The 11,740-nt window shown below is 45.7% G+C and overlaps 1 non-coding gene across 1 annotated transcript; it reads left to right on the forward strand.

The window, feature by feature from the left end:
* Positions 1-10,719: 10,719 nt before the first annotated feature.
* On the forward strand, positions 10,720-10,791 carry TRNAM-CAU. Its single transcript has one exon. It is a non-coding gene; the product is annotated as a tRNA-Met (tRNA).
* The last annotated feature ends 949 nt before the right edge of the window (positions 10,792-11,740 follow it).

Consider the following 11,740-nt stretch of genomic DNA (forward strand, 5'->3'; position numbering starts at 1 on the left):
GAGGCGGGTGGATCATCTGAGATCAGGAGTTCAAAACCATCCTGACCAACAAGGTGAAACCCCATCTATATAAAAAACAAACAAACAACAACAAAAAAGATTTAAAAATATTGGTAAAGCGCACATAGTGGTGAACCTGTAGTTCGAGCTACTCTGGAGACTAAGTAAGGCAGGAGGACCATTTGAGCCCAGGAGTTTAAGGCTAAATGTGCAATGATTGTGCCTCTGAAAAGCCACCGCCCTCCAGCCTGGGCAATATAGGGAGACTCTATCTCTAATTTTAAAAAGATTGCAAACACATTTATTTCATATTAAAATAAATTATTGGCTGGGCGCTGTGGCTTGTGCCTGTAATCCGAGCACTCTGGGAGGCCGAGGCAGGAGGATCGATTGAGCCCAGGAGACCAGTGTGGGCAACATAGCGAGATCTTCATCTCTACAATTATTTTCATTTTTCAAATTAGCCGGTGTGATGGCATGCACCTGTAGCCTCCAGCCCTACAGGGTTCTGCGAGCCCCTCCCTGCTGGTGTAAAGATGAGAAATTGTAGAAGTAAAAGACACAAGATACAGAGAGAGAGAAAAGAGAGTTTGGGCACGGGGGTCCACTGCCAACCAAAGGACAGAGTCCGGCAGTGGCCCCCAATGCCGGATGCCAGGATGCTCTCACTTTTACTGACTTGCAAATCTGGGGGCAGAGTAGGTAGGGCGTAGGCAGGGTGTGGCCTTGGTGGTCACTGACTGGGGGCAGGGTAAATAGGGTGTGGCCGTAACAGGATCAAGTACATCACCTGTCATACAGGCAGGAACTCAGGAATTAGCTGAGATGAGGTGAGGAGCATAGTGCGTCAGCACTTTTCCATACTGCTTTAAAAAGACATTAAGATTTACGTTACTTTTACTGATTAAGCCTTACAAGAAAAAAGGAACCAGGTGCAGAGGCGGAACATGGAATGTGACCACTGAAGCGCAGCGTCACATTGAGACATTTATCGGTAGTTATTCCTGCTTTTACGTTAAGAATTTTTAGAGCCAGGCCGGGTGGCTCACGCCTGTAATCCTAGCACTTTGGGAGGCCGAAGTGGGTGGATCACCTGAGGTCAGGAGTTCAAGACCAGCCTGGCCATCATGGTGAAATCCCATCTTTAGGGAAAAAAAAATTTTTAAAGATACGTTGTATTCCAATATCGAATTCCAGATATAGCAGTAGCCAATTTCCACAATTCAGGATGTTCTGGAGTAACAACAGGATGAATCATTTTCTAAGAGAAACAATTCCTTTTTTCAGCCATTTGAATGGGTAAGGAGAAACCCGTTCTCTTTTCCTGTAGGCTGACAATTCTCCTTCCACAGAATTTAATAAATATTTATATTCATGACACCGGGTATTATGACTAAAACAATTTATCCAATAATATCCTTCGGAGCCCAGTCAATAGCAACCTCTGTATTAGAGTTACGTAATAAAACAGCTTTTGGAGCATTACAATCTTCTCATTGAATACTACTGAATTCACAAGGTCCTTCAACATCCTTTTTTAAGCAATCTAGTAGGCCCTTGGTTTTATACGTTTCCTGGGGATTAGACTTATTGGTAAGTACTTGGAAAGAAATACTACTAAACACGTTAGGTTCTCAATAAGAGATATTGCTTGCAGAAGGCACTATCCACATCCAATTCTGATAATCAAACTTTAAACATCCTGAAGCTTTTCCTATGCACAGTGGTGGAAATTTATACCCAATGGACAAATTAAAATCCATCCCTTCCTCTTTGGGTTGGGCAGGAAATCTATGATCATTAGGCGGTGGCAATAAGGCACTATCATTGGAATAGACCTCCACTGAGGAGTCATCCATGAAACACATCGAATCAGAGGTGGGAAAGGAACACAAGCCCGACAAGCATAATTTCGTACAGTCCCGGCGCTGGGTATACCCACCACCGCTGGAATTATCATAAGAGCACACAGTTTTAACTGCTGAGATGGCGCCCAGACGGGGTCCTGATTCTCTCCTGGAGAGACACAGCAAACCCTCTCCCGCATGTTATTACATTGTCTTTTCTCCCAACTTTTTGTTAGTCGGTTTTGCCACCAGATTAATGGCCCTAAATTCTCTTCTTTGGATTGTTGTTAAGCCGCTTATTTGTTGCCTCCTTAGCAAACTTAAAAAACTTTTAAGGTAATGCTAAGTCAAATTGTATTTGTGGGGTTCTATATTCCCTGTCCCCCGATTTTTTTGTTTTACAAAGCTAGGTAAGCAAGTACAGCTCCATCTTGCTGAACTATTTACTGGAGGCTTCCGGATGTACTTGCAGACTACACAAAGAGAAACAGGAAAGATTAATAACATAATCATAACAGCAATTATACATCCTCCAAGTGTTTTCGTTTAAATGTTAGGTCTGCCAATCTATCAGTAGCTGCTTCTTGTTTACCTGACCTATTAGTAAACAGGGTTAAAGCTTTAGGTATAAAGAAGTGCTGCTTCAAATTGCTCTTTACTTACAGGAATTTTGGTGATATCAGGCCTCCATATGCAAGCCCAGACCCAGAAAGTCTGAAGTCCTGCCTGCCTCGGCTGCTCACCCCCCACCGCCCCACCCGCCACGCCCGCTTGCATTCGCCATCATCCCTGATTGTCCAGCGGAGCCTCCCCTCAGACATTAAGTTTCTCACCCCCGCCTGCCATATGGGGAACGTGCAATCGAGACTCCACCACCCTGGCCACTTTCTTGAGCCTTAGGGGACTGACGTGCTTGCGTCTTAGGGTTCTGTTGTCTCTTACTGCCTGTCTGAATAGTAAACCTGCTCCACATAACTTGTGGCACGTGAACGTATTCTGTCTCATCCGACTGTGGCAGTTAGTAAAACTGTAGCCAGGATGCAGTGGATGGAAATGCTCTGATTCCTGGTGGTTGGCATAGTGGTGATTTTTGCTATTCTTCACTCAGTGAGAGTTCTCCCCTGGAGTTGGTAGTTAGTGAACCTGCTTCACAAAACTGGTATAGCAGCAGGGGCTGGTCCGACAGAACCATGACTTATGGGTAAGAGGGAGGCAATGCCCTTCAGCACCCAGTCCAGGGCAGAGAGGTCAGCCCGGGGTTACAGGAGCAGGACATGATGCCAAGTGTTTCATAGGGAAGGAGGAATGATAACTGGACATATGTCACCTCCTCACAGATGTGAATGAGCTGGCTGCATGAATTGAGGCAGAGAGAAAGGAATGTAGAGACAGAGGAGTGTGAAACCCTGTCCCCTAGCTTTGGGACATGTATGTGATTGCTCATTCCCCAGGACAGAAATCTTGGGAAATGGATACTCGGACCCTAAGCCACCAAGAGTTTATAAAAAGAGTCTCTGAGGCACGTCAGAAGGAAAGGCTGTGCGTGATGCAGCCGATCTTTACCCGGCAGTGTGAGACTGATGAGGCAGCTCAGCAAGAAACTATCAAAATGCTCTCCTTCACAGAAAGGCAAATTAGTGATCTCAAGGACGGCTATGGGCAAAAACCGGAAGAAGACATGTTGTCTTGGTTATCTCAGGTGGCAGATGAGGAGCGGCAGAACATTCTGCTGTCATGAAAAAAATGGCACAGCCTGGGTAGATTGGCTCACAACCCAGTGTCACAGCAGATGTTCCGGGCGAGCCAGCTGGCCACAGCTGCAGATGGCTGTGCTCACAAGCTGGACTCTTCCTATTTGGTTGGTGTCTAGCATTCTAGGCTCTTTTCCCATCCAGGGTGGTTTGACTAAGCTTCCAGTGTGCCCTTGGTGGTCAGGGCATGAGGCTGTCATGGCCTAGTGCAGGGTGGCCCTGGCTTATGGCTATCCAACCTCCAGAAGGGAGAATCGGATGATACGATATTGTCTAGATGCAATATTGATGACTTCATAGAGCAGGGTCCTTGGCCCTGGCATAACCAACGGATTATCCTTCTTCCTCCTGGAATAGCCTTTGGTGAGGCCATTGAAAAGCTTTACCACACTCTCCCAGTCTGGCAGCAGAATGGGGGTAAAATCTGACAGATTTAATCTGGCAACCAAATACAGAAGGCTAAGTTGAGAGGGGGCAATCCAAGGGCTGGTAGAGGGGCTGCTTCCAGGTGCCCCCATGTTACAGATTGTGGAACTGACTGATGCAGCAGGGGGTTCCTAAGTAAGAGACTGATGGCCTCCGCCTGTCTAATACATGCAATCTGAACCAATCAGAAGAGGGCCCTTGCAGTTCACAGAATCAACAGGTGCCAAGCATGCAGGAGGAGCACTGGCAAAGTCTAGACACAAGCAGAGACACTGGCATCCCCTTCAGCCTCTCTGGGAGAGCCATCTTCTGAGGCCCGAACACAAGTTCTCTGTACCCACACATTTTTAAACAGCTGAAACAGGTGTAGAAGAACCAAGGTCTTAATTGACTTCAGCCTGGCCCTCTGACCCCTGCACTGAGACTGGAGGCTTATGTACCTGTTAGAGTGGACATGGAGGCAGATTTTAATTTACATAGAACTGCTAGACACTGAGGCCCAAGTCACTGTGGTTCCTGCCTCTGAAGAATGGCCTGAATGCCAGGTGGCTTCTGGAGGTTTGGAGGGTGGGGAATTAAGGAAATGCTAGGTAGGGAAGTGCTTTCTCACTTAGGAGTGTGGCCATGTAGCGGTTGTAACAGGCCACTGGTTGTGTTTCCATTGGCTGAGTGTATTGTAGGGATTGACCTGATGCAATGTACAACCTCATGGTGCTTACTAGGCTATGCCCCAACTAAAAGGAACATGTTAGCCATCACAGTGAGGCAAGTCCATAGTCAAGCACCACCACGTCTCCCCAAACCTTAAAGGATGGTACAGTAAAGACAACATAATATCCCTGAGGGAAAGAAGCACATCACACTCCTCATCCAATACTTAGTTCAAGTGGAAGTGTGTGGGCAACCAGTTCCACTTTCAACAGTCTGGTTTGGCTGGGTAAGAAAGCCAGGGGAGCCTGGAGTCTGACAATTAACTGCTGAGAGCTAAATGCTGTAGACCTGTTGGCACTAGGGGCCCAGATATCACCACAGTAACTGAACATGTCATGGAGGCGTCCGGCAAGTGATATGATGCAGTTATTGATCTGGCTGATGGATTCTTCCCAATCCCTTTCAGGGATTAGAGCAGAGATCAACTTGTATTCATATGGCAAAGTATGCAATATACACTTATAGTGCTGCCTCACCTGCCATTTGCCCCTGGTGGGTGGGATGGGACTTTGCCACTGTGCTTTTGCCCAAAGGAGTCATGTGCATTCATTATATAGATGCAATCCTTATTGTCAGGTCACACAAGAGGCCTTAGACTTGATGGTCTCAGGAATGTGACAAGCAGACTGGGAAGTTAACCTAACAGTCCAGGGATCAGCCAAACTGGTGACCTTTTTAGGATCTACCTGGGCTGGAGCTAACAAAACCATGGAGAGCTGGCATTTGGATGCTTGGATGCACCACACTCCTTTCACTGCTTGGTGAGATGTGCCCCTCCAGTGATCCAGTTTCTCCCCTCTCCTTGCCTGTAGTTCTCAGAATACTGTAGGATGTGCTGGAAATGCAATATACTGAGATAGGGAGGAACTGTCCTGGACAGTCCTTGTTCCTGTCTCCTCTGCACGTATGTCCTTCAAACCCTTGCCCAGTGCATTCCATTTCTCCTCAGGTATATAACCCACAGTGGACTACCCTTCAGGGTTTCTAGCTGAGATACAAGTGGGGAGCGTACAGTCCAGACTCCATCCACCCTGGAAGCTTTCTTAAGCCTTGGGGAACCAGCTTGTTATGAATCTTGGGCTTCTCTTATCTCTTGCTGCCTATCTGTTAAGTAATAAACTGTTTTATGTAACTTGTGGTGTGTGTGCTGTCTCATCTGACTCAACCAGTTGGTAAAGCTGCAGCTCAGGATGCAGTGGGTGGAAGGGTTCTGACTCCTATTCCTGATGGTCTACATAGTGATGACTTTTGCTCATGACCTCATTTTGCATCCAATTGATATCCTTTGGTCTTAATTTTACTTGCCTTCTTGACATTTACACTTCCTAAAACACTCCCCATGGCATCAGTAACACCACACCCTTTTTTCCTTATAAATTTCCTCCTGTAAGGCCAACCCCAAGGTTTAAAAGACGCCATTTTTCAGGACCGGGCGTGGTGGCTCATGCCTATAATCCCAGCACTTCGGGAGAATTGCTTGAACCGGGGAGGCGGAGATTGCAGTGAGTCGAGACCACGCCCCTGCACTTCAGCCTGGGCGACAAAGGTGCCATTTTCCAAATATTCATCTTGGCCCCTCTTCCCCTTTTAAGTTGCCTATATAATACCTCAATATAATTCTTGTTGGCCCTTCAGTTTTATGCTGTCTTCTCCCATATCTGCAGTCCAGAACTTGCCTGAGGCAAGTTACTTGAGTAACATGTACCTTAAATTCAGCATATTTGAAACTCAGTACTTAACTCTCCTAACCCCAGAAAGGATGGAAAAAATGATGCCTTCTCACTATTGCCTTGCAAACCAGCCACAGCACAACCCGTGGGTGTTCCTAAGCCCCAGCGGCAACATGGGAATTAAGGAAAAAAAGATACAAACACAGCAATAGAAATCGATAGCATGGGCCCAGAGCTTCTTCACAGGATGATGACTACAAGGACCCAGAGCTCCAGGCTCCACACATATTAATTGCAACACACACATAGTTTGATCACATCACAGGAGGAAGGCTGATCATGGGGTGAGTACACACAATAGAACAGTTTACGTTATCTATATTTAGTAGGGGGTATGTGGTTATTCTAAAAAAACTAAACTGGTATTGTATAGTTAAACAATAGATAATTATTGAGGTGCAGCTGCAGGAATGTGGGAATGGGTTAGAGCCAGCAAGTTCTCAACACATGATGTACCTCAAAGGAAAGAATATTTCCTGAGCCCAGTCACCCATGGTACAGGCGGGAGACCAGAGAATGTCACTCTCATGTCAACCAGCCCAGAGGCCTCCTGCAAGACCCTTTACGAGCCTGTGAGCAGGTCCCCTCCTCCAGGCCAGGAGACCCTCTCTGAGGGGTTCAAGCAGCAAGGGGTTGAGTGATGGACCAGGTGTTCCTGTCTTTGATGCCCAAACGTTCCAGGGCTGTGATCAGCACTTTACAAACTTTCTCACCAACCCAGCATTGTTTTACAAAGTACAAGCTGCACTCTTTGTTGAGCTAATACAATTCTATATTGTATTGGCACAAACTTCTATAAACTATGAATCTTAAACTAAGGCTAACTTGTTAATCAGAAGCAGATCCACTCTTAAGTAGTTGTGGTGTAGGCCTGCTCTCTATTATTTTGGCTGACACTATTGTTTTTTACTGCTCCATTTATATATTGCTGCATTACAAACCACCAAGACCATAGTGACTTAACACGATAATATCATTTTTCTCCCCATTTGCAGTTTGGGTAGGGTTGGCTTGGCTTTACTCCACGTGGTGTCAGCTGGAGAATCCACTTTTAAGCTGGCTCACTTGTGTGATTGGCAAAGTGGAGGTGGCTTTGCATGGAAGCTCAGCCAGCGCCACGTGCTAAGGGCTTTGGTTCTTTTCCATGAAGGTGGATGACCTGGTGGTACACAACCGAGGCTGCTGCGCAGGCGTTTATTACGCTCGTTCACCATGAAGGAGCAGTGGGAGGTATACAGAGCTTTCAGAACGGCACATAGATTCCTGGAGAGGAATCTTGGGTTATGGGACTCTCAGCCGCATGATTAGGGATACACAAGCCACAGTGTAAGGAGGCATGGGAAAAGGCATATTTTGATAACATTAGTCAAAAGAAAGCTTGGAGTAATTTTAATTTTAGACAATGTAGACTTCAGAGCAAGGAAAATTACCAGGAATAAAGAGGGGCATTACACAATAATTAAAGGGTCAATTCCTTAGGAAGATACAACAATCCTTAAAATGTATACATTTGTGGGTGGCTGAGGCAGGTGGATCATGAGGTCAGGAGTTCGAGACCAGCCTGGCCAATATGGTGAAACCTCATCTCTACTAAAAATACAAAAATTAGCCGGGCATGGTAGTATATGCCTGTAGTCCCAGCTACTTGGAAAACTGAGGCAGGAGAATCATTTGAACCTGCTAGGTGGAGGTTGCAGTGAGCCGAGATCGTGTCACTGCACTCCAGCCTGGGTGACAGAATGAAACTCTGTCTCAAAACATAAAATTGAAACATACAGGTGAAGGATCGCAGATCCATGCATCACTTTAAAGGGAGGTGAGCTATAAGTGAGGTTCACCACTGCATATTACATGGCAGGTGCTCAGTTTCCTCCTTCCACTGCCTCACTGGTGTTCCAGTGAAGAGAGGAGGCCCATACAACACAGACCTCCCTTTGAGAGGAAAAGGGGAAATGCCTTGGAGGGGAGGAGAGGAGTCCTGGCTTGTGGGTGTAAAAATGTTTTTTCCACTCAGATTATTTTCTGCAAGAGGCTGAGATCAGGCACCTGGTTCGATCCTGAGTCTCTGGAGGGCTCATGCTCGTGGAGCGAGAGGGCCAGAGGAACAAGGAAGGTGATAAATCTCATCCCTATCATGCAGGAATGCTGGGTGGTCATAGAAGAAACATCAAGCAGTAATTTCACAGGACAGCAAAAAAGGAGCTGTTGAAATTACAGTAGCTACAAGGACAAGGAAGAGCTTGGGCTGATAAGACCCTAACAAACAGAATGGGAGCTAAGCTGCCTCAAAGAAACCGCCTGAGTCCAACATTGCGCTGGGTTTGACACATGCCCTACCCAAGACCTAATTATGTGCTAACTACCGTACAAAATTACACACCCACCAACGCCCTGACAGATCCAAGCACGCTCATATTAATATAAAAATGGGTGGCATCTCGATTTTATGAAATCTTCACCTGTTCCACAGAAAACCTCATGATTAGTCCACCCTCAGATTAGAAGAGCTCCTAAAAATAGAAGACCCGAACTCTGTTGGGCATGACTCCTTCTCACCAGCTCACCCGCACTTCCCCAAGTGTGTACTTTCGCTTAGCAATGAAAGCTTCTTGCCTTTGGCTTCATTCTGACCCCTCCCTGAATTCTTTCTTGAGAAGGTGTCAAGAACCTGGAAACTGGCTGGGGCTGGGGTCTCACTGGCTTCTGGAAACCCTCCCAAGCCCTCCGGCAGCACCTGTAGTGTAGGCAGCAATTCAGGGCTCTGATGCCTCAGTCCCCGACCTTTTTGGCAGCAGACACTGTTTTCGCGGAAGACAATTTTTGCATGGACAGGGGTAGGGGAGTGGGGAATGGTCTCAGGACGACTGAACTGCATTACATTTATTGTGCACTTTATTTCTACTATTAAATTGTGATACGTAATAGTTATACAACTCACCACAATGCAGAATCAGGGGAAGCGCTGAGCTTGTTTTTCTGCAACTAGACGGTCGCCTCCGGGGTGATGGGAGACAGTGACAGACCCTCAGGCCTTGGATTCTCATAAAGAGCGGCCAGCCTACATCCGTCAAACGGGCAGTTTTCAACTGACTTCGAGCTCCTCTGAGAATCTAATGCCTCAGCTGTTCTGATAGGAGGCGGAGTTCAGTCGTAATGAGGGTGATTGGGAGCAGCTGGACATACAGATGTCGCCTCCCTGCTCTCCTGCTGTCTACTTTCTGCTGTGTGGTCCGCTTTCTAACAGGCTAACGACCAATGCCCGGCCAGGGGCCAAGGGCTTGGGGATCACTGCTGTGATAGTGAATACTCGCAGCTCCAAATCTAGGGACCCCGGAGGTCAGGTCCTGGTGGGGCCTGGTTCAGTTCTGCTTAGGATCCCTGCTGTCCACATGAACAATCCCAGCCAGTTTTCTCGTGCTTACACTGGACCATCTTCCTAACCCCAGTGTATCTGCCTCAGTGTCTCAGCCTGCTTTTAGAGAAGGGGAAAATAAAAATGTAAATGAAATTGCTGGAGAGTAGCGGCCACCGATCCTACGCCCGACCTGGAACTGGAGACACAAGGCTTTCCTGAAGACAGAGAAACTCTGAGCAGATGGGGAAAAGCAAGTCGGAGAAAAGAACAAAAGCAAAGTTTCAGGAGGGACTTTGCTGACAGCACAGGATGAGAGGGTATCAGAGGTCTCTATTCACGCCTTGGCTGCCACGTTCGCTAAGAGTAAGAGACAGCCGTGGGCAGGCGTGACCCCGAAGGGTAGGGCAGGGAGCCCCTTTTCATGAATTCAGTGGCGTGGATGGGTCTGGGAGTCAGGCGGGGCTGCGTGGGTACACGAGGTGCCCGGGAAGCCGCGAAGGGCCTTAGGTCCATATGCAAAATGCTTCTAGTGTTGTGAAAGACATTTTCTTGGGGACAGGAAAGAAAGCGAACTGGCTAATACGCCTTCTCCCTAAGGGGATTAAGTCTGGCCCTTCCTCGATTCTCCCCAAGTAAGGGCTTCTGAGGGCTTTGCTCGACTCTCTCTAGCTTCTCCTCCTGAGCTCAGAACTGCTAAGAATAAGATGACAGGTTTTGAAACACGTTTGGTAGATTGGGAGAGGGCAGCTCACAACTTGAAACGGATTGTTGGAGTAAACTGGTTCTGGAGGGAGTTGATCTTAAGAGGTCAAGGAGAGAAAGGACAAACAGGGAAGGAAAGAGTTAAAGAAGCTGATCATTTACATGATAAATGAGAGGAGGAGCCGTACACTGTCACCAGCAGAGTGGCGCAGCGGAAGCGTGCTGGGCCCATAACCCAGAGGTCGATGGATCGAAACCATCCTCTGCTAACAGTGGTTTGCTTTTTTTTTTTTTTTTTTTTTTTTTCTTTTTATTTTTTTTTTTTTGTTTTTTTTTTAAATATTACGTGTTTTAAAGGTTGTTTTTTGTTTTGTTTTTTTTTTTTTTTTTTTTTTTGGTCTATTTAACTTTTTTTTGAGGAATTGGATCAAACATCCTCTGCTAATAAGGGGTTTTTTTTGGTCATCGTTGTTTTGATTTTTTTTTCTTTTTGTTCTTTATTACTTGCTGGTGAACAATGTTGTTTTTTGAGGAATTACCTTCCACAGTTGTGGAGAGAAGATGGCACCCCCCTCTCTCTCTATATATATATATATATATATATATATACACACACACACACACACACATATATATGTATATATGTATATACATATTTTTGATCTCTTAAAATTCCTTTCAGAGGCTGTATCTTACTTTGAGATATATGTTCAGCATTTTCCTTCTCTTTTCTCCAAATGTTTGCAAAATTCCTTTCTCACTCATTTCAAAGGAAAGTCATATCATAGAAAATACACTGAGGTTGAATATAATTTTATATTTGCTCACACTTGAAGGCAAAACACTGTTACTGACAATTGCCTGAGACCATTGGTTATTGTACATCGATACTGGGTTTTTTTTGCTTCCATGGGAGCCTCCTGCTTCTTTTGCTTTTGTTTATTTCTATGCATGATTTATTAATTCATTTCGTGCATTGTGAATTCTTCTTAAAACAAGCTATGTTACAATGGCCAGTAGACATCTTTTATACCCTCCTCCTTCCATACTCATGGGAACTAGACACATGGAATGTTATCAGGAAGAGAAGCAACAGTGAAGTTAAATGTAAAATGGTTGATTCTACTTGGATACAATTTTATTTTTAATGTAAATGGTAGAAAACATTGGGGTACATTTAAATAAAACATTTTGTGAATCAGAATTCCATGGGCAAAC

The sequence above is a fragment of the Cebus imitator genome, unplaced genomic scaffold, assembly GCF_001604975.1.
Source record: "Cebus imitator isolate Cc_AM_T3 unplaced genomic scaffold, Cebus_imitator-1.0 Scaffold918, whole genome shotgun sequence".
NCBI lineage: Eukaryota > Metazoa > Chordata > Mammalia > Primates > Cebidae > Cebus > Cebus imitator.